Raw genomic sequence first — 25,356 nt, 5'->3', positions numbered from 1 at the left:
CTTATGACTTTTTCTTTCTGGTATGTTTTTGATATTTGTATATTGCACACTGAATTGTCTATGTGGAGAATCTCTTTTCTGTGTGCCCTCCTGGGTTTGCCCTTTCTCTCTCTGTTTCTAGGTTGTGAAAGACTGTGTTTAGGCTCTGGGACCCAGTGAGGCATAAAATACCTCCCCTGAGCTTTAGAACCATCATCCTAGAAGTTTTCAGAATTGAAAAGGATCAAATGTGTTTTGTTGATTGACAAAGAGCATTAAGTAAAAAAGAAAGCAGAGGGTTCACAAATGCTTGGATAGACAAATAGCTAAAATCAGGAAAGGCAGGAGGAAGGGAGTGAGGAAGAAATGAGTCAGGATGAGAGATCTTTTTTCCTACAGAACCAGGAAGCTGTCTGCACTGGGATTTTAGCTCAGACACTGCAAAGAGTCCTGGGGACCCAGTTCAGGAACTTAGGGAAAACTTAACAGCATGAGAAAGTAGAAGACAGACTTGTAAAAGAGTAAATGTCTTCCAAATAACTAGAGAGGGTGACAGAAAAGGACTCTCAGTCCTGGAACTGAGAGATTGAAGTTGAGGAACAGGCAAGGGCTTCTGAGACACTTCAAGTCTCTGACTGTGTGACTGTGCTGTTTAACAAGAATTGTTGACATACAAATAGACCTAGGTTTTCTTTTCCTGCAGGTTTTTATTTTGAAAAAAAAAAAATTACACACTGTTGTAAGTTTTATTTGTGAATTTGATGTACAAGTGGGAACCTAGAGAAGAAAAGGGCTCAGAAGTCAGGAGATCGGGGTTTCACGAAAGCCATGCTCTCCTGCTCACCTGCTTTGTGACCTTCAAGAACTTACTCTATGCCCTGACTCTTTTCTGTTAAAATGTGGTGGATACTCATAATAATATCCTCCTAATTTTGAGGATTACACAAGATAATGCATGTAGAAAATTTGTCACAGTGTCTGGTAAATAATAAATGGCAGCTCTTACTAAAAGGTGAAAAGCGCCTTATATATCAATGAGCGTTACAAAACTATCAGTAGACGCTATTGTGCCATTCGTGTTGATCCTCAAAGTAGTTACCTTTGTAAAATGTACCTGTTTTTAGTCCAGATGCCACTGCTGAGAGTATTTTGGAAATAGTTTTGGGAATAGTTTATAGGCCAGAGAGGAAAGAGTCACCTCATTGGTTTACTGTCATGCTTCACTTTTGACAAGAAATACTATTTCCAATATGATTACCAATGCTAGTCAGCAAACAGGATGTCAGAATAGCCTGGATCAGGCTAATTCTAGAAATGAATCCACTCCAAGGGATAAGACAATTTTGAGGCATTTGGAAGAAGTATAACAGACGTGGCAAGGAAATCCCAAGACAATATCCTAGGATTGTAGAGTGATGGCAACATATAGAATAAGCAAGCATATAGAATAACAGGGGACATTTTGAAAGAGTCAGCTTCATCTGAAATCCTGTCAGTTTCTGAGAGGAATGCGACGGTCTCTCGGAGTCTTTTTGCCTCTTCAACACACCTTGTACAGTCTGCATTTCTAAAGATCTTCCCAGCACAGTTCTCTTCACTGGAAACTGCTGAAGGTCCTGGAGATAAAGGAGAAGGCCAGTGTGTCCCAGCCCTACTGGCTGAGAGAGGGGCCCATGCCCTCATCATTTCAACAGAAAGGGAAGCAGAGGAAATCAACCTGGCATTATGCTACAAGGTTATTTCTCACTGTGTCTATCACATTATCACTGAGCACTTACAGTCCTTCAGCATCCTATTCTTTGAGGATTCTCACCCAGCTCTCTTCTAGGCTGGCTTATACCCTTCCCTTAGATGATGGTACATCAGCAATGATCCTCCAGTGCAAGGTAAAACCCAACTCTGCTAACTTAAGTAAAATAGAATCTAGTAAAATGGAATCTACTTTACTTCAGTAAAATAGAATATTGGAAATAATTTCCAATTCCCTGAGAATTAGTCAGGAGGCTGAAGGATCAGGGTTGAAGGACTCCATTCATCTTCAGAGTGCTAGAAAGGCACAAATGAAGGGAAATTCTCATGGCAGGAGCAATCTAGAGAGCCTCCTATAACTGTTTTGAGTTTCTTTGTTAATATGTCTAAGAGTTAAATTCCAATGAAGGGGTCTAACTGGTCTAGTTTGGGTCTTGGGTCTTGGCTAAAGGAGAACAGGACATCTGGCTGTTCTCCCACACTATGTAACATAAGGTAGTACCAAGAGCCTAAGTTATAAGGCCAGATTATGTGGGTTCATATCCCAGCTCTGCTACTTACAGATGCTTTTCTTCAAACACTTCATTTAACCTTCCATATACTCAAGTCCCTGGTTTTTGAAGTAGGCATAATAGTAGTAATTTTCTCATAAGGAGTTCAAGAAAATTGAGATGATAGTTATGGAAAACTAAGCACTATGCATGGCACATAGGAAGCACTTGATCACTTTGGACTATGCTATTATTAAAATTATCCAATGGAGACACCAGATAATTTCCTGAAACAAATTAGGGTACTGGTAGAAAAGAGAAATACATGTTGGTGGACCCCAAATTATTACTGATTATAGTGAGATAAGAAGATTGGCCACAACACACTTTATTTTGCTAATATATCTCTCAGCTTGCTGCTCTTTATAATATTAAGGTTCTTAGGAATGTGGATGACATTTGTTCATTAATGTATCCCTGGGAATCCAGTTCCTCTGAAGGTACAAAAGTGACTTGATTGCCTGACCATTTAAAACACACACGTTTATGCTTAGTTCTATACAGAGTTTCATGATCTGTGGCTCCCAGTTTGCTTATAAGGAATCAAAGTGAGGAATAATTTACATTTCTATGATCTTGGCTTAATAGTAATTTAAATGAACTGTGGTCTGGGTTTACTTTAAGGAATACAGAATAATAGAGACAGATTGTTTTTAAGCGTTTCAACTTTCTGAGAAAAAAACATGTAAGTAGACCCCAGTATATGAATGAGTTGGGGTTCTATGCTTGTTTGAAGATTCATTGTTTGATCTTTAGTTTTGGATATCCACATAGTGACCCTCATCAAAGTCCTTAGAAATAGCCTATACCCCCATTCCAGGAAGGCGAAGATTTCCTAAGGAGAAAGAATCTGAAGGACGACTTGAGGTCCCATGGAAAAGACACTTTGGTCCATTAGAGGCATGACGTGGACTTAGATTTCTGAAGACAAACGGAAGCTCACGATAGAACACTGTACTATGCATTTGGAACATCCGGGTCATCATAAGGAGGAGGGCCCAAACCCTAGCTGTGGGGAGCTAGACTGAGTACCACGTACTGTGCAGAACCATCAGGTGGAACCTCGCTGCCCCCACAGTTGCTGCCTACAGAGCCACTGAAGCGCTGAATCTCTTGACTAGATCCTTCCACCTGACCACTGCCCTCCCAACCCAACACCCTGATGGAGCTTCTGAGGCCACCCAGCTCTGGCCTCTGTGTCTAAATCTGCCATCTTTGTCCCAACCCCTGCTCCCAGACCTGACCAACTTTGGCCCGTCCACCCAGCCATACCACGCCATGTCACCCAACACAAGGAAAGCGTTTTGACGCAGAACTGAAAGTACAGGCACCCTTAGTGTTACTTTTTTTGAAAGGTATGTGTTTTTCCAGGGGAACAGCTAGGCACTGTAAGAAGCTGGGCTTTGGTTTCATTCAATAAATACAGAGAACCCTGGATATATCACTTGATAGCCATTTCACTTTGAAGCAACTTATTCTCTGAGCCTCAATTTGTCATCTGTAGAATGTAAGTTAATAATTAAGCTACCTCAGAAAGTTATTTTAAGGATTAAATGAGATGAATAAGCACCAAGCCTAATATCTGGCACATAGTAGGGACTGAGAAAGAAATTCTAATTCTGAAATAAACCTCTTTTTTTTTTTTTTTTTTTTAGTGTACATTGAGTTTCAGAGGTAAATGAATCATCTTTACAATTGGAAGCTTGACATAAGGAATGATGAAGTAAACAACTAAATTTCTTCTAAAATTATTTTCCTTTACTAACTTGTCTTCTATTGTCTGTGTTCATACAAACTAGCTATGCCTGCTAAAATGTTTCCACGGCCAGCTCTTTTCTACATGTTTAAATTCCTAATTGTGCACACAATCTTAGTCACTATATTTTCATATGCAAGCAATTAAGACTCATTTAACAGTCCTCCCTCTGGAAGGTTTTGTTCTCCATCTGCCATAAATCAGATTCCTTAGGAACATGTTTGATTTTGAAACAATGTGAAAGTACTGTTCATTTTGTTCAAATTTCATTTATGTACCATTTTTTAAAGTGATGTAAATGGACAGCCACAAAAAGCTCAGCAGCTGGTCAAAACAAGACATCAAAGAAACCATTGAAATGGGGCAAAAAGTTAAAAAAAAAAAAACTAATATGCTAGGACAAAGCCAAATAAAAACCATAGTCTGATAAACATTTCAGACACATATTGCTCATATTTACTTTACAACAGATTTAAAATCTGGGAAAATAGGAATGCACCCCTGTTCCCAGTTGAGGGCAATGTATGTGAGGAAAAAGAGTGAAGGAAGCCAGAAGGAGAAAAACAGAAAAAGATTAGATTTGCATTTTTGGAGAAACATGCTACACAGCTACACATTTAAATAATAATAACCAGAAGACTCAAACAGATTTGTAGGACACTTTTTTGGTCATTTAAAACCCACTGGTAAGTATGGTTCGCCTTCACCACAGGTGAAGTCCATTTTAGTGTGTTCTATGAGCTTTTCTCTGGATCACCAAAATGAAGCTATGCTTGGCCAAATTAAGAGGGAAAAATAATTATTAGGTTCTATGCTCATTTCAGCAGCACATATACTAAAATTGGAACAATAGAGAAAAGAATAGCACGGCACTTGCCCAAGGATGACAAGCAAGTCCATGTGAACTGGTAACTAAAATTCAGCAAAAAATTTGAAAAGAAAACGATTGTTTTTTTTTTTTTAATTTTTCAAGATTAAATATCACAATTTGGAGATGTAGCCCGCAGAAAATAGTATCCTTTGCCTAAACATACCATTGTCTGGGAACTTGAAACAAATCACTAACATACCTAATGCAGTAAATCCCCAGTTATATATCAATAGGATATTTTGTCCACCAGCTTCCTAAGGCTTTATAAGCTGAGTTGTTTTGATATCATTTGATGAAAGGTTCTGTAAAAGTTCAAAGTATTGTTGTTAATTTGGGCAGTCACACCTGCAAATTTAAAATGCCTTTGTGCACAGTGTAGCACAATCTGCTTTCAAATAAGACCTTCAAAGAGGTTAGATTCATAAGTGTGACAGATCTCCTTAGGTGTTTCCCTACAAAGAAAAAGTAAAACTAGGAGAGCCACTCCCACACCACCATCTCTGTCTCTTTGAGCCCAAGCATCAAATGGCACCTCTAAAAAGAAAGGCAGAGAAAATGTTAGTACTTCTCTGCTGGAGATCTAAAGTAAGATATGGAAGGTGTTCTGGAAGAAGTAGCACTTAAGAATTATCAATTTGTTTTCTGTATTTATAGACCTGATTCCACTTTTTAACAAGTAAGTCTTTAAATGCATTTATTGACTGTTCTGGGGTTCTTTACACCTATTTCCTGGTATTGAATAGTATACGTTCCTGGACCATTTCTGGATACGTAGATTGTTACTAAACTACTAGAGCTAATAAAATTAATGGTGACTTATCATCAACCAGTGAACAAAAACATGTTTAATTCTGTACTCTGGGTTTCAGGGAAATGGAAATGAATGTGACCTAATCCTACCTACAAGGACTTAGCAGGATATAATTGTACATATGAAAAACGTATCAAGAATCTTAGATACTCCCAGGATTGTGTCACAGAGAGTAAGTGTCTTAAGAATTCAGAGGAAGCAAAGATCAAATTCAGATGAGCAATGATAGACCTTGAATGCTTTTCAGATAGTTTAGAATAGTTACGTGTCCCTCCTGGATGATCACTACATAGCTGCAGACATTTAGGACTGCTTCCAGCTACCCAGGAAAGTAGCCCTTTTCATCCAGGACCATTTGCTATTACAAAAGAGGTGATTACTTATGATTTACTAACATTCCTTCATTCTGCATGTGGCACTGGACTTGTGAAACTTGTAGAAAGAGCAGTAACCCCAGTGTTTCGGGACCAAAGCTATAAATCCAGCTGTCACTAACTCCCTGTTTAACCTTGGGTCCCTAATTTAAGCTGGTTTCTCATCTATAAAATGAGGATATCAGATTACTAAAAGTATCTAAAAATCCAACCAGCTCTTTTGTGCATTTTTTAAATTTTTAAAAAATGCATGCTTCTGATTGCCTTTATTTTCTATCATTATACTTCCTTAAGTAGTGGTGAAAAGATACACTAAACCAATATATGAATTCCACTTTTCCCAATATAGATCCTTTAGAGAATGTCTTTGATACCCACCGTTTGCTATTTTGAATTTTCAACAAAGAGTTAAAAGAAAATTCTGGTTCCCCTGGCTCGTCATCCTCTCCAGTTGGCAGAAGTGTTTGTGTGGACTTGATGGTTGCCTAGAGCAACAAAATATTAGGGACAGAAACATGTTCAGGGACTTGATTGTCTAAGTGACTCAGAGCTGAGAGACCTTTTCCAGCTTGACTGGAGCCCATACTTAGCTAGAGTGAGTATTTGTCTATGCCTGTCTGCGCCACTCTGCTGACTTGGAGATGCCTGCTATTTTGCTTATAGAATACAGAAGCCAACCTTGAAACATGCAGAGAGGGGTTAACTGGTCAGAAGGCAGTCTTCATTCAACATGTCTCACACATGAGAGATCCTTAGGACTAGTAAATATCAACAAGATGAGGAGGCCGATTGTGGGCTTTGAAGAGCACATACCAAGAACACTATGAGAACTGAATAAAAATTCAATCTAAGAGCTACTCTTCAAAGCCAATTATCCATTTTGAGATAGGGCAACCCACTGGAGGAGCTGTTTGCAAAAATTAGTAGCTTTTTCCTTCTCTCTGTTGAAGGCAGACATCTCTATGCTCTGAGTTAAAATGTGAATTTAAAAAACATGTTTTTCTGTTCCTAAACTCCTTAAATCCTGAGGTCATCCCCTCCCTGTGCCATCAGTCTGGCTCCATAATACCAATTACTCCAGCTTGTTAAGGAAGTTATTAGCATCCAAGAGTCACGTCTTTAGCTTCTAGTCAATGTTGCCTGCAGCGTGAATTGGAGGGAGAAGTATTAGCCAAGTCTTGTTACTTGAAGTCCTCCATCCTTAGCTATTTAACTAGGTTCCATCTTAATTATGTGTTTGGTTGGTGTTGTTTTTATACCCAGTACACATTCTTCCCACTTGCACAGGAAAAAGGTCACTATGATTATAATAGCAATCATATACTGTTACTTTGTATCCTAATCGAATACTTACTATGTGTCTTCATGATCACAAACTGGCCCTCTCAGCGTGGACATCATGAATTGCAATGAATATTCTTTTTGAGTGATTGGAAACAGAGTCCTCAACACAGTTTACGTAGTAATTCTTATCCACATAACCATAGCAGCTGTTTGGAAACATGTCCTCAGATCACTTGTTTGCAAGTGTCTTTTTCCATACAATCCTGCATGGAGTGGAACCCATATACGTTTCTTGACATGTGAAACACGTGTGACCCTGGCAGATGATTCAGCTGACCTTGAAAACTACAGCTGTTTGGTCACTTTAAAAACAACGCAATACCAGTGATTTACTAGGCTTGGGCTTAGACCACTCATTTTATGCCGCCTGATGGGAATTCTGACCCTTCAGGGAAGGGAAAAAAAATGTAAGACCGTGGAAATGTGTCATGCTGGATGTTAATATTGTCCTTACTTTTAATACATTTCTTTGCAAAAAGTACAGAGACGACTGCTTGCCATCACAGGAAAAAAAGCAATAACATCCATGTGGCTTTTTTTTTTTATTTTAAAAAAATTTAATGAAGAAATGCAAGTGTCAGCTTTTGTTTCCTCTCCATTCAAATCAAGAGCAGCCTGTAATCTCCTAAAAAGACCAAAGCTTCTTTGCTTACTGTAAAATGTGCTCCTTACGTGGCATTACACAGTGGAGGGTTAACATTCTCTTCCAAGGCAGCCTTCTAAGTGTTCCAGGCACTATATATGCACACTATATTGGTTCATCTGGAATGAAAGGACCTGAAAAATTATGCTTTAATCAAGATGAAAGTTTATTTCTCTTTCCTATAAAAGAGAGCCAGAGTGGGTAGCCCAGGGCTGGTGTGACTGCTCTAGCATTGTGAGGGATCTAGGATTCTTTTGGATAATTCCTCCACCATCCCTGAGGTATGGGCTTTGCCTCCATGGTCCAGGATGGCATGTAGAGAGCCATCACATCTAAACTTCCAGCAGTAAGACAGGGGAGGAGAGGAAGAATAGCACATCCCCTCTCTTTGGAAGAGAACTCCCAGAAACCCCACAGCATGCTTCTATTTATATCTCCTTTGGCTCATTCAGTCATATGCCACGTGTAGCTGCAAGGGAGACTGGGAAATAGAGTATTTTGTCCGGCAATCCCCTCATTTGGGAATTTCCATCTCCTTTCCTCTCCTTTTTGCCTCCCCAGTTTCTATTTCAAATTCTTTGCCATCCTGTTCTCCTTACACCTCTCAGGAAAAAACCCAACACTGTCAGTTTCTTATCTGCCTGCTCCACATCCTTATCTGAACTCCGGCGGGAAAAATCCCACATCACTCCAAGATGGATTCAAATAAAGTCAAGGCATTCACCTCAACGGGACCCTCGGTGCCACTTGACACTTCATCCTTGCTCTGTGCCCTCTCACTTCTCTTGGTGCTTGTTCCAAACTTCCTCCCCTTGTGAAGCCTCCTGGCGCCACAGCTGCTCATCACCTTTCAGCAAATGCCTTCACTTGCAGCCTAATCAGGAAACTCATTGTGAAGACACGAACCTCCCCAGTTTCTGTATCCTCTCATTGACATCCATACCCATCCTGTTCTCCCTTCCGGTCCCAGCAGGTAATGCAACCCATCCCTTTCCTGCTCCAAGTCAACCCCTGCATCTGTGCCCTGGGACCTCTCCTCGCAGTATCTCCAGGACCTTTCTCCTTCTATTTTCCTTTCTTTTTCTCACTTCTTCAATCTCTCCTGTTCTCCTGCCTCTTTCCCTATTCATGTCTGTCTCAATATAAAAACAATACAGAACAAAACAATAGTGAAGCCCGGTAACAGAACCCTTGCTGATCCCTTGGCTTGCTTCTTTGCCCTTTCCTTCTCGGTCAAGCCACTCCACCTCCTCACCTCCTGGCACTCCTCACATCAGTGTAGAAGGACGTCCTCATACACACCTCCTCCCACCACCCTCACTACGGTGTCCAGGGAGCTCTTTTTTGCCTTCTCTGCCCTGATCTTAGAGACCCTCGTCAGAAACCCTCTGCTTATTGATTTATCCTGTAAGTATTTATTCAACACGTATTTATTAGGAACGTATTTGCTGCTCTGACTACTCTTCTTCTTATGTCTACCTCCCCCGTTCCCCTCCTTAAATATTCTGTTTCTGGCTCATTGCTTTTCTCATTTTGTGCACTCTCTAGATGCTTACATATACTTATGTAGTTTTACCTTCAAACTTGGTATTCCCCAAACTGCCTGTCCTCAGAACTCCTCCTTGATTTCAGACTCTTACAAAAGCACAGTGCCTGATGATACTCCACCATTTAAATACAACATGTTCAAGGGGTGCCTGGGTGGCTCAGTCCGTTAAGCGTTCGGTTTTGGCTCACGTCATGACTCGAGCCCCACGTTGGGCTCTGTGCTGACAGCTCTGAGCTTGGAGGCTGCTTCAGATTCTGTGCCTCTGTCCCTCTTTAACCCCCCCCCCACTCTATCTCTCTCTCTCTCTCTTTCTCTCAAAAATAAACAAACATTTTTAAAAAATTAAATACAACATGTTCAAAACTGGACTTCTGTTTCTTTGCAGATCTGTTCTTCCTGTCAATTAAGCAGCACTTTTATCCTAGACTGAAACTTGGAAATCATACACTCCTCCATCAAATAAATAACTATATTTTTAGTTTACTTCATATATTTGTCAAACCTGTTCTCTCTTCTCCATGCCACTGATATTTCTCCAGATCAGGTACTCATCAGCTCACCCCAGAATACAGAAGTAGTATTTTGAAACTGTCAGTTGCATTTAGCATTTTGTAAAATATATATATATATATATATATATATATATATATATATATATGATGGAATTGAATAGAAAGTAATACAATGTAAAGTCACATCTATAATATCAAGGATAAGTGTTGTTTTCTGAAATTGTTGACATACACACAAACATTCATAGCCTTTTTCCATGAAAATGTATTTCTTACTATATATCAAAACATTTGAGAACCACTTTCTTAAATAGTCTGTCTTTTGTGTATTCCCCTTAACTTTGCTGTCTGCTCTGCAGTGCAACCAAATTGATATAGTTGATAAATTAGTCTCAGAATGTCTCTTCCCTGCTTAAAACCCTTCTGTGATAAGCCTGAAGATAAAATCTGATCTCCTTGGCAGTGGTACCCAAGACCCACCTGCCTCTTCCAGTAGCCAACTTCTTCCGTCCATGTGTGCCATGTTTCATAGCTATCTGCATTTGCTTCTCTCTTCTTGCCATCTAGAACTCACTTTGCTCTCTTTTTAATTTTTATTTATTTTGAGAGGAGAGAGACAGAGAGAGAGGGAGAGACAGAGGAGAGAGGGTGGGGGAGGGAGGGAGAGAGAGAGAGAATGTGAGCTTGCATGCATGCAGAGGGGTAGAAAGAGAGTGAGAGAGAGAATCCCAAGCAGGCTCTGTGCTGAGGATGCAGGGCTCGAATTTATGAACCATGATACTTAACTGACTGAGCCACCCAGGTACCCCTCACTTTCTTCTCTTAATTTCTTGGCTCAGTTCACCTAATTGTTTGGGTACGATGACACCTGAATCCAAGACCTGCCCTGTTCCCCACGTTGGGCCAGGCCCTTCTTCTCCCATAGCCCCCATAGCTACCTCTGGCATAACTCTAATGAAATTGTTCTAAAAATTGTAGTTTTTGCCTCTCTATTCCTGTTGCCTCCCCAATAAGATGTTAATTCTTTTGTTGTGTCTTCACTGTGCAGTATACGGTGCTAGAACACCATCGTGATCAACTTCCGTGTCCAAAAGACCTGGAGTCAAGAGGTCCTTACACAGATCTCTCAGAACATGTTAAAATTGCTATTAAATAGAGTGTAGAAGCAAAACATAAGGCAGTAGAAGGCAACACTGAAAACTTTGTTTCTCCTGCACAGGAAAGAATATAGAATAAAACTGTGCTTCTTAACCCCTTTGACAGAAGGGAATAACATGAAAGAAGGGACCAGTGGGAGACCTCTCTATTGTCTTACCTCTGAATGAGAAAAATGTGAGAAGCAGTGTCATAACTGGCCTAGGTTCATTGACCACTATTTTAAATAACTCACATGGTCCTATGGAAGGGCATGTGTATGTGAAAAAGATAAAACTCCTTTCGGTTTATTCTGAATGGCATTTAAGAGTAGCCTAACTCGTGGTCATTGAATGTTGGCCTATCACCTCACTGCAAGTCTGTGAGCACACTATTTCTCCAGCTTTGTGGAAATTCTAAGGAGGCATGTCTGTGATGTGACAAGTGCACAGCTCCATGCCAAGGGCGCTTTGGAGCGCTTATGGAAGAAGTATGAAGCGTTTTCTCCTTCTGATTTGGGCTGTGGCTTCCTATCTCCTCCCTAATATAAGAATAGATCTCTTTGGGGTGCCTGGGTGGCTCAGTCAGTTAAGCGTCTAACTCCTGATTTTGACGCAGGTTATGATATCATGGTCCATGAGTTGGAGCCCTACGTTGGCAGCGTGGAGCTTGACAGTGCAGAGCTTACTTACTTGGGAGTCTCTCTCTCTCTGCGCTTCCCCCACTCATGTTTGTGTGTGCGCGCTCTCAAAATAAATAAATGAACCTAAAAAAATAAAGTTATTTGTTGGAAGAAAAAGAATAGATCTCTTTAATATCTTTTTCATACTTTACCTACCGTTCCACTGTTCTTTTTTTCTTGAGAGGGTAAGGACAACTAACTCCATAGTTCCTTCCTTTTATACTTGGTCCAATTCCATTACATTGTTTTATGGTCTTGGGCTTAGGGATGTCTCAGTACCCAACACTAGCCCTGGATTGTGAGACTAATGAGAAAAGCAAAATGACTTCAAGTAAAAGGAAGTGGTTAGTGTTGGGGAGAGAAACTTGGAAAGGTACATCACCAAGAACACTAGGTGCTCTATTCTTCCTACAGGCTATAGCTGGGTTAACACATTTCAGAATAACCAGTCAATTCATTTAGTTCCATCAAATGGCCGGTCAATTCAGTAAGGAGGAAGGGAAAATAAATGGGTTTTTTGGATGACTGGTTTAGCATCATCTAGCCTTGATCTTACTCATTTCCAGGGAATAATTTCAACTCTTAAAGAAATACAACCTACTGTAGGTTAGTTCAATATAAAAATACATTTTAAAAAGGATATTCAATATGTACTTGTTTTTTCCCAATTGTCATTAAAACATGTAGAAATAATATAGTGGGCATAGAAACTTGAATTATAATATGGGTAAAGAAAGGTAAAAATCATTAGGAGAAATTAACTTCTTTCTTTCTCATTCTTCTACTATCTAAATATCTCTCCTTCCTACTTCCTCCATCTTGTTCTTCCTTCGTTCTTCTGTTCCCCTCTCTTCTAACCTCATTAACAGTAACACCAACTCTGTGCCACACTCTGTGCTAAGATGACACACATGATCACACAATTCTCACAACTTCGTTAGGTAGGATTATTACAGCATTTTGCAGAAGAAGAAACTGAGGCTGATAGTCATTATTTCCCATAATCATTATTCTGAAAAGTTGACAGCTGGGATTCAAACCCTGGTAGTTATATTTCAGATTCTATACCCAGAAAACAACCCTCTATTGCTTCCCTTTCATTTCACTGTCATTCACTTTTGTTTCTTCCATAGCTCCTCTTTTCTCGTATTCTCCACTGCATTTTCTCCCATTTTTCCTTTCATTTTATCCTGTCTCCTTTTTTCCTACTCTCTGCTCTGCCTCCTTCGCTTATTTCTCTATGATCTCCCATATCTTATCTAATGTCCCTTTCCTTACCATATTTACCATGTTAATTCCAAGCTTCCAGAATACACCCCCTTCTTCCCTCATGATACCTCCTCATTCCTCACCGCAGTGTCTCCCAGGCCGCTGAGACCCTGCCCCTCTGTCATTCTTTACAGTTGTTTTCCCAACATCTGTGCATGAGTTAGGAGGGGGTTGTGGTTTTAAGCACAAGTATAGATTCAAGAAAAGCCTGTGCCACTCTGCTCCTATACAGAAGGAGTGCTGTTCATGATTATAAAGCAGTTATAAACGGGAATTTCATTGCTGCCAGATATCTTGCAAGTTAGGTTTTTGTTGAACCCCAGATGGTCTCCAGTGAGTTGAAAAAGATGATGCATCTTGCTAAGATCACTACCAGGAAGTGAGCTCCAGGCAGCAAACAGAAACCAACTCTAGGACTGTGAGATTCAAGACAAGTCAAATTCCTATGTATAACTGCAGTAAATGTTGAGGGGTATACCATGATGTAGTACTTGGAAGAAATTCTATTTCACTCAAGTGACCATATTTTCAAACAGCCAGTACAAAACAGAAGAGTTTCATTTCCTTGAATTAAGGTTATTGGGTGACTTTTCCTGGAACCACTCTTGAGAGTTCCAAGAAAGCACTCCAGGTCCCAGGCTACTGGCAACAAGCAGGCATCTTCACACAGTAATTCACGAAGGTCCCGCATCAGCATATGGGAGCGTTTCCATCAGATTGGCTCAGTTATCAGAAATAACTAGATCAAAATACACATCATTCTTACAAGGATTAGGGCATGAAAGTTTGGAGGACTCATCACAGTTCTAGAGAACTGCAAGTTAATCTTCTGAGGTAGGACATAGAGTATCTTTCTTGAGACTCTCCTGTTTGTTTGTTTGCATGTCTGGTGTTTTCTTTTCCTTAACCTACTTCTTCAGTGTCCCAGCTTTGCTATAGCTTTTCTAGTTCTGACTTTACTTCAGACCATCTATACATGCATTTGTTTTGTTTTGTTTATTTCTCCTGCCACAAGTTACCTTATTTATAGTTTCTCATTGACAATTTCAGTTAAATAAAACCTGCAAATTTATAACTAGAAGTAGACAATTTTTTATTCTAGGCACATTTATTAGAGGCCATTGTTACTTGTGCGCCCATGAATTGCTTGCCTTTGGGTTAGATCTCCAGACCTGGTCTATTTCACATTTTAGATAATATTCTTTTAACAAGCAATTTTGTGATGGTCTCCATGTGCCAGACCTAAGCAGGGCTCTTAGGATACAGTGATGACCAAAAGAAGCATTATCCCTGTCCTGAGTCCCTATAGCCTGGGAGCCAGGAGAAGGGAGGTATCTATTAATAAAATATTCACAGGGCAGAATGTAAAATTCCAAACAAATATGTGATACAGAGGAAAAACTCCACGAGAGTGGCAGACCAGAAGAAGCCCAGCTTTCCTGTGCTCCTGGAATCTCCTGCTAAAATAAATAATCATGTCTAGCAGACTGGATCTTCTAAGAAGAATCCAGAAGCATGTAAGCCAATCAAGAAGAATGAACACGTTTATGCCAAACCCCTTTTCTTCTGTTGTTACGCTCAGTTTGCAATGATTCTGTTTAAGAGCTTGAAAGCATGAGCTGCTCTGCTGTTCTCCCCCCCAGAAAAGGTGTCTTTTTTTGAAAGGCCGCACTGGCTCCTCTTCCTTCTTTTGCTCTTTCTTCTTCCGACTCTTCCTTTACCAACACAAGTGTAACATCTTCTTCCCAGATCTAAGGCCCTGAATTTGGACCTCCCAAGTGGCAGGACTCTAGACTAATCCATTAAGTCTGCTAGATTTCCAAAACACTCATTCACATTTGGATGCCTGGGGCCTCTCATGTAGCCCTGGCTGTGCTAATTTCTGCGCTTGCATTTTAAACCCCTAGAGTCAGGATTTCACCAGAAGACTTCCAATTAATTGCTTAGATGGCACAATAAAGATATCCAGGTTCAAAGAGAAAATATGCACTAATGAGTCTGCTGTTCTTTGCAAGGCCCAGTAACAGGGAGCCTCCTTTTCGACAACTTTGCCAAGCCTTTGTGAGTTGTAGTTACACTGGGTCACAAATCTATTGATAAGACAAATTCAAGGGAGGCAAGGAGAGACGAAGTTTATCCTGACTTTTAACAAACCTGCACAACCATACGGAACCAGCCCTGGGAACCCGACATAAGAATCTTAAGGACTGTTGTTTCAGACTCTGAAATTCTGCTAAATCTCCATCCCAGTATCACTCAAGGTCTTTACAGCCTCTCTTTGTCCCTCTGCTGTACTTGTGCCTGGAATTCCTACTCCAAGGTTCCCCTGTGGTATTTTTAATAGTGTTGTTTGAAGCTGCAGCCAGTTTCCCCGTGGTTTGGGAGTTAAATGGATACAGTGATGTGGTGTGCTGTAATCGTTTTTGGAGGAATGTTAGGACAAATTAAAATCCAAATAAAATAGCACCTGAAAGAACCTGGTACCTTAGTGAAAGAACTTAACACTATGGAAAGGTGTTGACCCCTAATTCTTGTTGTTTCTATTGACACCTCAGTGATTAAGAGGAAATATGTACTATTGACCAAACTGACTTTGGCATTAGTTTTGGAATCAAAGGGGGAATATGCACTCAGATTCATTGTTGTTTGCCCATCAACTTCTTCCATGTTTGGTTTTCTGTCTAGTTAAGCCTGAGGATGTGTGTTAGTTTAAGAGAAAATGGTAGTCTTTAAGTAAGGGGAACTCTTGAAGAAAGGGAGGAGAGAAATAATTAACACCTTTGCTCAAAGCACCAAAATCTGTGAGCTAATGATTGCCAGGGTTAGGGAATGATGAGTACCATTACTACCAAAATAGGTCTAGCATCTCTTTCTTACACATAATCCATATGCCCAGGCTTACATTAAGCAAAAGCATTACAGGATTCCACAGCCTAATATTAGTTAGCTTTTCCTTGGAACAATAAACATCATTGGTGTATTTGAATCACATGTACCTGAAAATAATGAAAATATTTTTTCATTATTTAGAACAAAACCTATTTAGAACAAAACCAATTCTTAAAAAATTATATATAGGGGCCCCTGGGTGGCTTAGTCAGTTAAGCGGCTGACTTCGGCTCAGGTCATGATCTCGCGGTCCATGAGTTCGAGCCCAGTGTCGGGCTCTGTGCTGACAGCTCAGAGCCTGGAGCCTGTTACAGATTCTGTGTCTCCCTCTCTCTGACCCTCCCCCGTTCATGGTCTGTCTCTCTCTGTCTCAAAAATAAATAAATGTTAAAAAAAAATTTTTTTTAAATTATATATAGATTTTATACCATATGTATATCATATATATGTCACACACACACACACGTATATATATGATATATATAATCTGTATTTGGTTTTAGTAAGTGTTTTTTAAGTTTATTTATTTATTCATTTTGAGAGAGACAGAGACAGCATGGAGCCCGAATGGGGGCTCGAAACCACAAAGCCGTGAGATCATGACCTGAGCCGAAACCAAGAGTTGGACCAACTGAGTTACCCAACTGAGCTACACAGGCACCCTTTAGTAAATAGTTTTATTTCCAGTGAATCCTTATTTATAGGTCCAATGAATAACAATATCATCCATGGAGTTCCTTCTAAAAAGTCTTCATTGGTGATGGATGTATTCCAGGGAGAATAGGTTGTATGTAAAATACAATTAATACCCAATCAAAGTAATAACACATAACTTACCCTGAGTGCTTATTATGCCATGTGCTGGGCTAAGCTTCCTACTTGCATTATTATTTCCTCCTCCCCATACTATGTGAGGTGCAAGTCTGTCATTGTCATCTGAGAACACAGAAACTTAGAGAAGAGGCATTACGTGAGGGTTTAGACAATATTTGAAGAGTTACAATAAGAAGAAAAAAGAAAAGCCTTCTTCAGTTCAACTGAAAGGTCTTACTGTTTCTTTCCCACTTTTAAAATATAATATTCCTCCTCTACTCTCAACTGAAATAAGGTCACATAGCCTATACATTATAGAGACAGGAATCTAAAATAACCACCGCCAAAATCCCAACCAAGTCAGTCAACAGTTTAGGAAAATGAGTTTTTGTTTTTGTTTTTGTTTTTCTAATTGAGGATACTTCCAATAATGACATGACTAACTTACAAAGTAAAGATCACTGGCTTCAGTAGCAAGTCATCCCTGAACTAAGAAAAACAGGAAATAACTCAGATATAAATGATGACAGTGGCTGTTGAGTTAGGAAGACATTTGAAAATCCCCTCATACCAATAAATCATACACTGGGCCTAATACAATTTAGTATGGGTGACATTGTAACAGTTCTCCTACTGAAAGATTGTGGAGACAATAGAAGGAGAAGGTGAAGAAGACACTATTCAAATGATAGAATTTTATTGGGGGAAGTAATTACCGTATCTCACTTGATGGACACCATTGGAGAGAAACAGAAATTTTGGCAAGAGAATCTATATGAGGACATATAGTTCCTAAATTAAAACTCTTTTGAGTTACTGTAGAAAGATTTTAAAATCCGATTTAGGATGTTGGAGACAAAAACAAGACCTTACAAAGTTCTAAATGCCATTTATTTAGAGAAGTGTTAAAGGAGTAGAGATTTAAAGAGTTTCACAACTTTTGGTTTCCAGGGGTTGAATTCAAGATGAGACTGTAGATGACTCACACTGCCCAACTCATTGAAAAATGTAGGCAGCTTTGACAAGCACTGAATTTTATCAATTTTATTCAAAACAATCCTTCTTAAAAATGATTTTATGGTGTAGACAATATTTGGGTTTAAGAAAAAATCTCCTCCAGTTCAACTGAAAGCTCTTAAGAGGTCTTTCTTTCTCTACTTTTTAAATGTACCTATCGCTCCTCTCAACTGCAGCATAAGAATTTCTTTTTTGTTGAATTGTAAGGAATATTTGAAACACACATGCAAAATAGTCAATTTTTCAAATTGGTGTGGAATTGACATGTCCTTACCTGTTGACGTTATGGTCAGAGGTGGGAAAGAGTTGTTCAAGGGGAGTAGAATTCTAACTTAAATATACTCTTTTCAGCATTTCTATATATTTTATCAAGGTATGTTTTTTACTGAAGAAATAAAGTCATACATGATAATTTTCTGCAGTTTTTCTGTAAAGCCTTATCCAATTACATTATCTAAGTCTCAGTCTTGCTGCTTTGCTCGCGACAGAGTCTGAATAAGAAGAAACTCTCCAAATCCAATTTGGGAATAAAAGAATCAAAACTCTTTCAACAATTTTCACTGGACCGCATTATTTGATTTGGAAGAAAGTGAGTCAGACCGTTTCCATTTCTTGATGAAATAAATAACTATCTCATTTACTCACTTCAAGGAAATGACCGTCTTCAGTGGCTTTGAAAATATTACATTTCTATCCTACACTACTTTTAGGGATTACACCTCAAACCTAGGAAATTTTTTCATAATTGAAAACATTTTAATAAATAATATATCCTCATGCTTCAAAATACAAAATTCAAAGGGTTCCAAAATTTGAAATGGTGTTTCTTTTGTGCTATGTAAACACGTTTTATGCATATAAAAGTAAGATATGTATTTTCTAGCAACCTTTTAAAAATATAATATAGGAAATGTTTAATACTATTAGGTAAATATTTTGAAAGATATCAATAGGGAAAAAAATCTTCCTGTGTTTTTTTTTCAGTATTTTTTAAAAATAAGATTGGGATGCCTGGATGGCTCAGTCGGTTAAGTGTCCGACTTTGGCTCAGGTCACAATTTCACAGTTTGTGAATTCGAGCCCCACATCAAGCTCTGTGCTGACAGCTCGGAGCCTGGAGACTGCTTTGGATTCTGTGTGTCCCTCTCTCCCTGCCCCTACCCTGCTCATGCTCTGTCTCTGTCTCTGTCAAAAATAAATAATATTTTTAATTTAAAAATAAGAACAAGATTATATTTTTCCAAAACCTATTAAACTTGTCTTCAGAGACATATCTTAAAAGTTTCTTATCCATTTGTAAATATATTTATATCCATTACAAACAATGCATATTTTACCTGAACATGGGACTATGTAAATGAAATCAGCAGTTTTCAATTAGGATTTGACGATATTAGAGATAGGATATCTTTTATGGCAACGAAGCAAGCTTTTACTCCTCTCTGACAGAGTGTTTTGTTGTTGTTGTCATCGTTGTTGTTGTTGTTCAGTAGTGGTCTTAAATCTCTAGGAAGGACCTGCACATTCTTTGTAGGAAAATAGAAAATTGCATTTAAAGTTCATTCATTGCGAATCTGCTTTTTCAAAAAAACCCACAGGGAAGATAGATATACATTTTTTTGTAACCCAAGCTGGTCAGCAAATCTCACAGGATTATTTTCTTCATCCATTTCTGTCCTTCAGAAGTGAAAAGCAGGTGTCCTCTGCCTCCTGCCTGTACACACAATTCCAGAGAAGTGCTAAGAATGAGAAGAGGCTTGAGAAAATAGGAAGAACATGAGTTTTAGAGTCTATCATACTTTCCTAATTAATTACCTGGTGAATTCAGAAAAATCACTTGACCTCCATGAGTCTCATTTCTATCATCTGTCACACAGAATGGTGATAATACCATAGTTATTACAAAGATTAAATGAGACTCTATGGAGAGCATGCAACACACAAAAAGCATTCAACAAATACACCTTTGCACTTGAAAATGGTCATTCCATTAAATTTACCTTTTCTTTTCTTTAAAATTAAAGAAAAACCTCCTCTATGTTTTCTACCATCATATCTTTAATGGGTATATATTTTCTACTGTAATATCTTTAATGGGTATATATTCTCTAAAAAAACACATTACTTTAACATTTTTTTAAAAGAGTAATAGCATGTATAAAATAACAACACAGTTGCTTCTGGGTAATCATTTTTACATTGTTGAAGAGAAAGGATCTCTAAAAGAGAGATCCAAAGACATGTGTTAAACATGTAAACCATTTAAGTCATAACCCTAGGTTACTCAACTAGGATGATATTTTGTTTGGATGTGACTTGTGTGTCACTTTTTAGGAAATTTATATTAAATCTTCATTTTCCAGGTGGCTCAGCTGGTTTGGCATCCAACTTTTTATAATTTTTTCTAATGTTTGTTTGTTTTTGAGAGAGAGAAACAGCTGCGAGTGGGGAAGGGACAGAGGGAAAGGGACGCACAGAATCGGAAGCAGGCTCTAGGCTCTAGGCTCTGAGTTGTCAGTACAGAGCCTGATGCAGTGCTCCAACTCACCAATGGTGAGATCATGACCTGAGCTGACCCACGTGTGCACACTCTCTCTCTGGCTCTCTCAAAATGAATAAACTTTTTTTAATCTGCATTTTTCTTACTTGCCCACTTTATTTGCAAGCTATTGCAGGATAGACTTCATTAAACACAAATTTTATCAAACTCCCTGGCACCTAAATGTAAAGTGCTCAACAAATGCTTGTCTAAGACATACAAAGCCCTGTTGTATACAGTCAATTAACTATAATTTTAACAGCTGAAATATCGTGAAGATCAATATTCAAAACACTGCTTATCTTTTTTTTTCTCATTAACAGTCTAATGAATAGCATTCATTGAGTGTTTTTTCTTTGCTTTTTGAGGACACTCCTACACTCTTTTTTCACTCGGTCCCCTTTTGTCTTCTCTGAATATACCATTTACAGCCTTCTAGTTCATCTGGAAAAGTAACATGGTGTGAAATAATAGGCTGTTAGTGCTGGAAAGGATCTCACTGATCATCAGCACAGGGTCCATTTTAGAGAGAAGACTTGTCTCAGTACTCAGTGGTCACAGCTGGTCAATGGCCAGAACTCACATCTCGTGACTCACAGCGCGCTTGGTTTTCTTAACAAGACAAAGAACAAAGGAAATACTTTTTTTCTCTTTACCAATAATAGAAAATTAGACTAATAAAGTCATAAAAGATGTTTCCCTTTTATAAACCATAGAGAAATTCCTGATGGTTCCTTTATTTGGATCTGTGATTTTTAAAACATGTGGTAATATCCATAATTGGATTAAAGTGAAAACATGTGATCATGAAGGAGTTGAAGTACCTTTGCTCTGTTCTGCATTGCTAGCCACCTTCAGGAAAAAGGTACACATGGTGACAAGTAGTAAACCAACATCAACCCTGAGGAATTTTTTTTTTAATGTTTATTTATTTGAGAGAGAGAGAGAGAGAGAGTGGGAGAGAGAGGGAGGGACGGGCACGGAGGGGGACAGGATCTAAAGCCAGCTCTGCACTGACAGCAGAGAGCCTGATGCTGGACTCAAACTCACGAACCGTGAGATCATGATCTGAGCCAAAACCAAAAGGTGGACGCTAAACTGACTGAGCCACCCGGGTGCCTCAAACCTATGGAATTTTTGAGACTATCTTGAGCTTTCCTAAGTGTAAAGCCTGTCAATTATTTATTGGTCCTAAAATCTAAATCGACTGAGGGATCAAATAGTTTTGACAAAATATCATTTATTCAAATGTAATAATTGTAAACAACACTGGAAGTACATGAATTAATTATTGCTTAAGTACTCATTTGCTTAATTAGGTGGAGTATTGGAATGTCTTTTGCTTTATCAACTCACAATGATATGCCTAGTGTAAGATACTATAATGTCCGGTAATGCTATACCAATTATAATATTTATTCAACATTAACTATGTTCCAGGCACATCCAAGATTTTTATGTGCATAGTATCATCTAATCTTTACAATTACACTTGGAGATGGTGTTATCTCCATTTTTCATAGGAAGATGTGTGATTTACTTTGATTAACTCACTCAAGGACATGCACAGTAAATGGGAGAGCTGGATTCCAGACTGGGTTCTGGCTGAGTCAATAACGTCTTAATTTATGCTAAATCAATTTCTGTGCTCATGTTATAAACCTTCTTGATCCTTTAGTTGATTTATTGATGGTGACATTTGATTTTAGTGTTCTTCAAAATGGAATGGTAACTGTAAAATCCAGTCAAATTAGGGTTTGTATATGAATAAAAGTGAACATTTGAGGCTTCTAAAAAGGAAAGAAGGGAGGGATGAAAGGATAAAGGAAAATAAAGGAAGGGGTGATAGGTAAAAAAGGAAAGGGAAAGGAACTTAGTGCCTCCCTAGAACCTCTGCTACTATGTTATTTTATGAATGTAAATTTAAGAACACACTTCCAAATCCTACTTTATATTCCCACTTAACCCCAAATAATATTTTACTTAGACATCACTGTTTATCACCATGATGAACTTCCATTTTAGTGGGAAAAAGTTTCTTTAGGATTCACCAAGAAAACACCTTCAGGGAAGAGTTCTGAAGACATTATAGGTAGGCAAGGATGTGAGGCCTCTCAAGAATAAAATAGGAAACAAAAAAGGAGAGAAAGAAGTTGGAAAAATTTCTTTTTTTTTTAATTTTTTTAATGTTTATTTTTGAGACAGAGAGAGACAGAGCATGAACGAGGGAGGGTCAGAGAGAGAGGGAGACACAGAATCTGAAGCAGGCTCCAGGCTCTGAGCTATCAGCACACAGCCCGATGCGGGGCTCGAACTCGCGGACTGTGAGATCATGACCTGAGCCGAAACCGGTCGCTTAACCGACTGAGCCACCCAGGCACCCCAAAGAAGCTGGAAAAATTTCTAAGAGGACCAGTGGAAAGCTAGATTGAACTCATTTTCCTTTGTTAAATATCAGGGACTCTACAGCCTTATCAATTTCATCATTATTTTGTTGGCTCTTATCTCTTTCTTGCAGTTACAATCAAACTCGTATTCATTCATTCATTCATTCATTCATTCATTTTCATGTGTTTCAAGGCTTATGCAGAGACACAAGTGTGGGTCCCAACTGGGAGAATGTATCCCCAACTCTAAAGTGCGTATGTCAAAAAAAGTCAAGGTTGGCCTTAAGAGGTGCAAGCTAATTGCATCTCATGGATCAGTGAAAAAAAACAAGGAGGTGATTAAGAAACTGAGGTCAGAAGGAAACCCCTGGAGGTGTAACTAAAAGAACCTCCAGACCTAATAGCCTTTATGCAGTAAGACACCAATTTAGATTCTGGAGAAAATTCCAAGATGACATAGCTCTGACCTTCTAGAACATGCAGAGTGCCCACTGATGTCTAGAGCATTTTCTCGTCCACATGTCTAGCAGATTAGTGTGGTTCAGCATGTACTCATTTAAAAAATTTCACTTAGTAGAAGAGGTCTTTCTTTAAGTAAACCTTATTCAGAAAGAAGCTTGATGCTTAACTCTGCATAACACACACAGCAGACCTGCTTTAGATGAAGTCAGGTGTGGTGTAAGGAGCCCCACCCACCTGGTTGCCTCCTTATCTTATTTACTTTCCAGGACAGGACTGTCAGGAACTTCCTCAGAACCAAGAAAGCACCAAAAATCAAGATCCTGAAATTGTCATTGTCTTGACTTTGCTAATAACAGATTACAAGTATGTACATGACTTTGAAAAAGTTACTTTATCTTTCTGGGCCTTATCAGTGAAATATGGGTGTAGCCTAAACTACTTTTTAAAGATGGTTTTAGTTGTGAACTGTTTTCCACAGCTATCACAACATACTGAGGCAAGCATATGCACTACAGAAAAGGACCTGAAATATTATTCAACTGTGGTATCATATATTCATTGGGATATCTTTATTTTTTAAGTGCAAAGAGATTATTACCTAATTGTAAATCTTCAAGTAACAGCAATTGTAGGAAATGTGTTCTTTAAATGATTTACTAATCATGGTGATTATTAATGATCGTTAAAAATTACCAAATGGGTTGCCATTTATCTACAGGTTACATTGCATTTTCCTTCCTCCTATGGATCCTCAAACCTTTAGTATTTTCCCTCTGCCATATAAGTATAATATCCATTTAAAGTATGTATACACCATTTATAGTTTATTGTGAAGGATTCTTTCCAGTTTTACGAATGGAACATGTATGCACAGATATAAATTTTACCTTCAAAGGAACAAGGTTTGCCTTCAAAGGAACACTCTAGTGATTTGAATCTAACCAAACCGTTGCAACTTTAAAAGAATGACTATCTCCTTGACCCTAAGATGTAAATCTAGTAAAGGTTTTAACCTTTTATGACAAAATCATGTTAAGGAATATTATTACTCTCGAAGTTAGTTTCTACAACCGTGTGTTTATGCTAAAAATGTTTGCTTACCATCTCAAAATCTTGACCGTCTGGAGCAAACATTTGTATCTACTGTAGAATATAGATGTCTTGTTACTGTATCTGAGAAAGATCAGATGGAAATTTTTCACTGAAAATGTTTTTTCTGATTCAACCAGAAACAGTCTCTAGTCTTGTTTACTAGAGCTTATGATAAAGTAGCCCTTAGTCTAAGAATTTCAACACTCCCTGATTTTTGTTTTACTGCTTTCATTTGTGCCAAATGAATGTATTTTAAGGACCTACTTTTTCAAACCACAGAGGATTAAAATGGTTATCAGATTTTCAATCCAAGAATTAAATTAACTCCACCAGCCCTGAGTCTGTATCCCAGTCCACCCCCCACCTCCCCATTCCTGAGCTCTTTAACTAGGCCCAATTTGCAGGACATAACTTGACTGAAATTTATAGCTACAGTGAGACATGCAGCTAAAAAAAAAAACTCTTAGGCCAGGCATCATCTCAGACTTCTAAAGCAATAGGATCACTTAACCAAAGTGTAACCCTCTGCAATAATTACACAAGTGCAAGTTACAACTGCTTCACCGGCTCCCAGCATCTCTATCGCCCTTAAGAATGGGTGTCTTCTTGGGGCGCCTGGGTGGCGCAGTCGGTTAAGCGTCCGACTTCAGCCAGGTCACGATCTCGCGGTCCGTGAGTTCGAGCCCCGCGTCAGGCTCTGGGCTGATGGCTCGGAGCCTGGAGCCTGTTTCCGATTCTGTGTCTCCCTCTCTCTCTGCCCTTCCCCCGTTCATGCTCTGTCTCTCTCTGTCCCAAAAAATAAATAAATGTTGAAAAAAAAAAAGAATGGATGTCCTCTAGTCATTCATGGAACTGCATCTGCAGAGATTTTCATTATGTTTCTCAGTCCTAGAGATTCATCATTACTTTGCCCTTATGCCCCTTCTCCAGCCC

General features: G+C 38.8%; 1 protein-coding gene and 1 non-coding gene across 5 annotated transcripts in view; both read left to right on the top strand.

The window, feature by feature from the left end:
* Positions 1-25,356, top strand: part of PDE4D (phosphodiesterase 4D) — a 553,431-nt gene that overhangs the window by 379,064 nt on the left and 149,011 nt on the right. The window lies entirely within an intron of this gene.
* Positions 4,847-4,955, top strand: LOC115526543. The gene has a single exon (XR_003972622.1). It is a non-coding gene; the product is annotated as a U6 spliceosomal RNA (small nuclear RNA).

This window comes from Lynx canadensis, chromosome A1, assembly GCF_007474595.2.
Source record: "Lynx canadensis isolate LIC74 chromosome A1, mLynCan4.pri.v2, whole genome shotgun sequence".
Classification (NCBI taxonomy): domain Eukaryota; kingdom Metazoa; phylum Chordata; class Mammalia; order Carnivora; family Felidae; genus Lynx; species Lynx canadensis.
The sequence above is the reverse complement of the archived record's forward strand: the minus strand, read 5'-3'. Positions and strand labels throughout refer to the sequence as shown.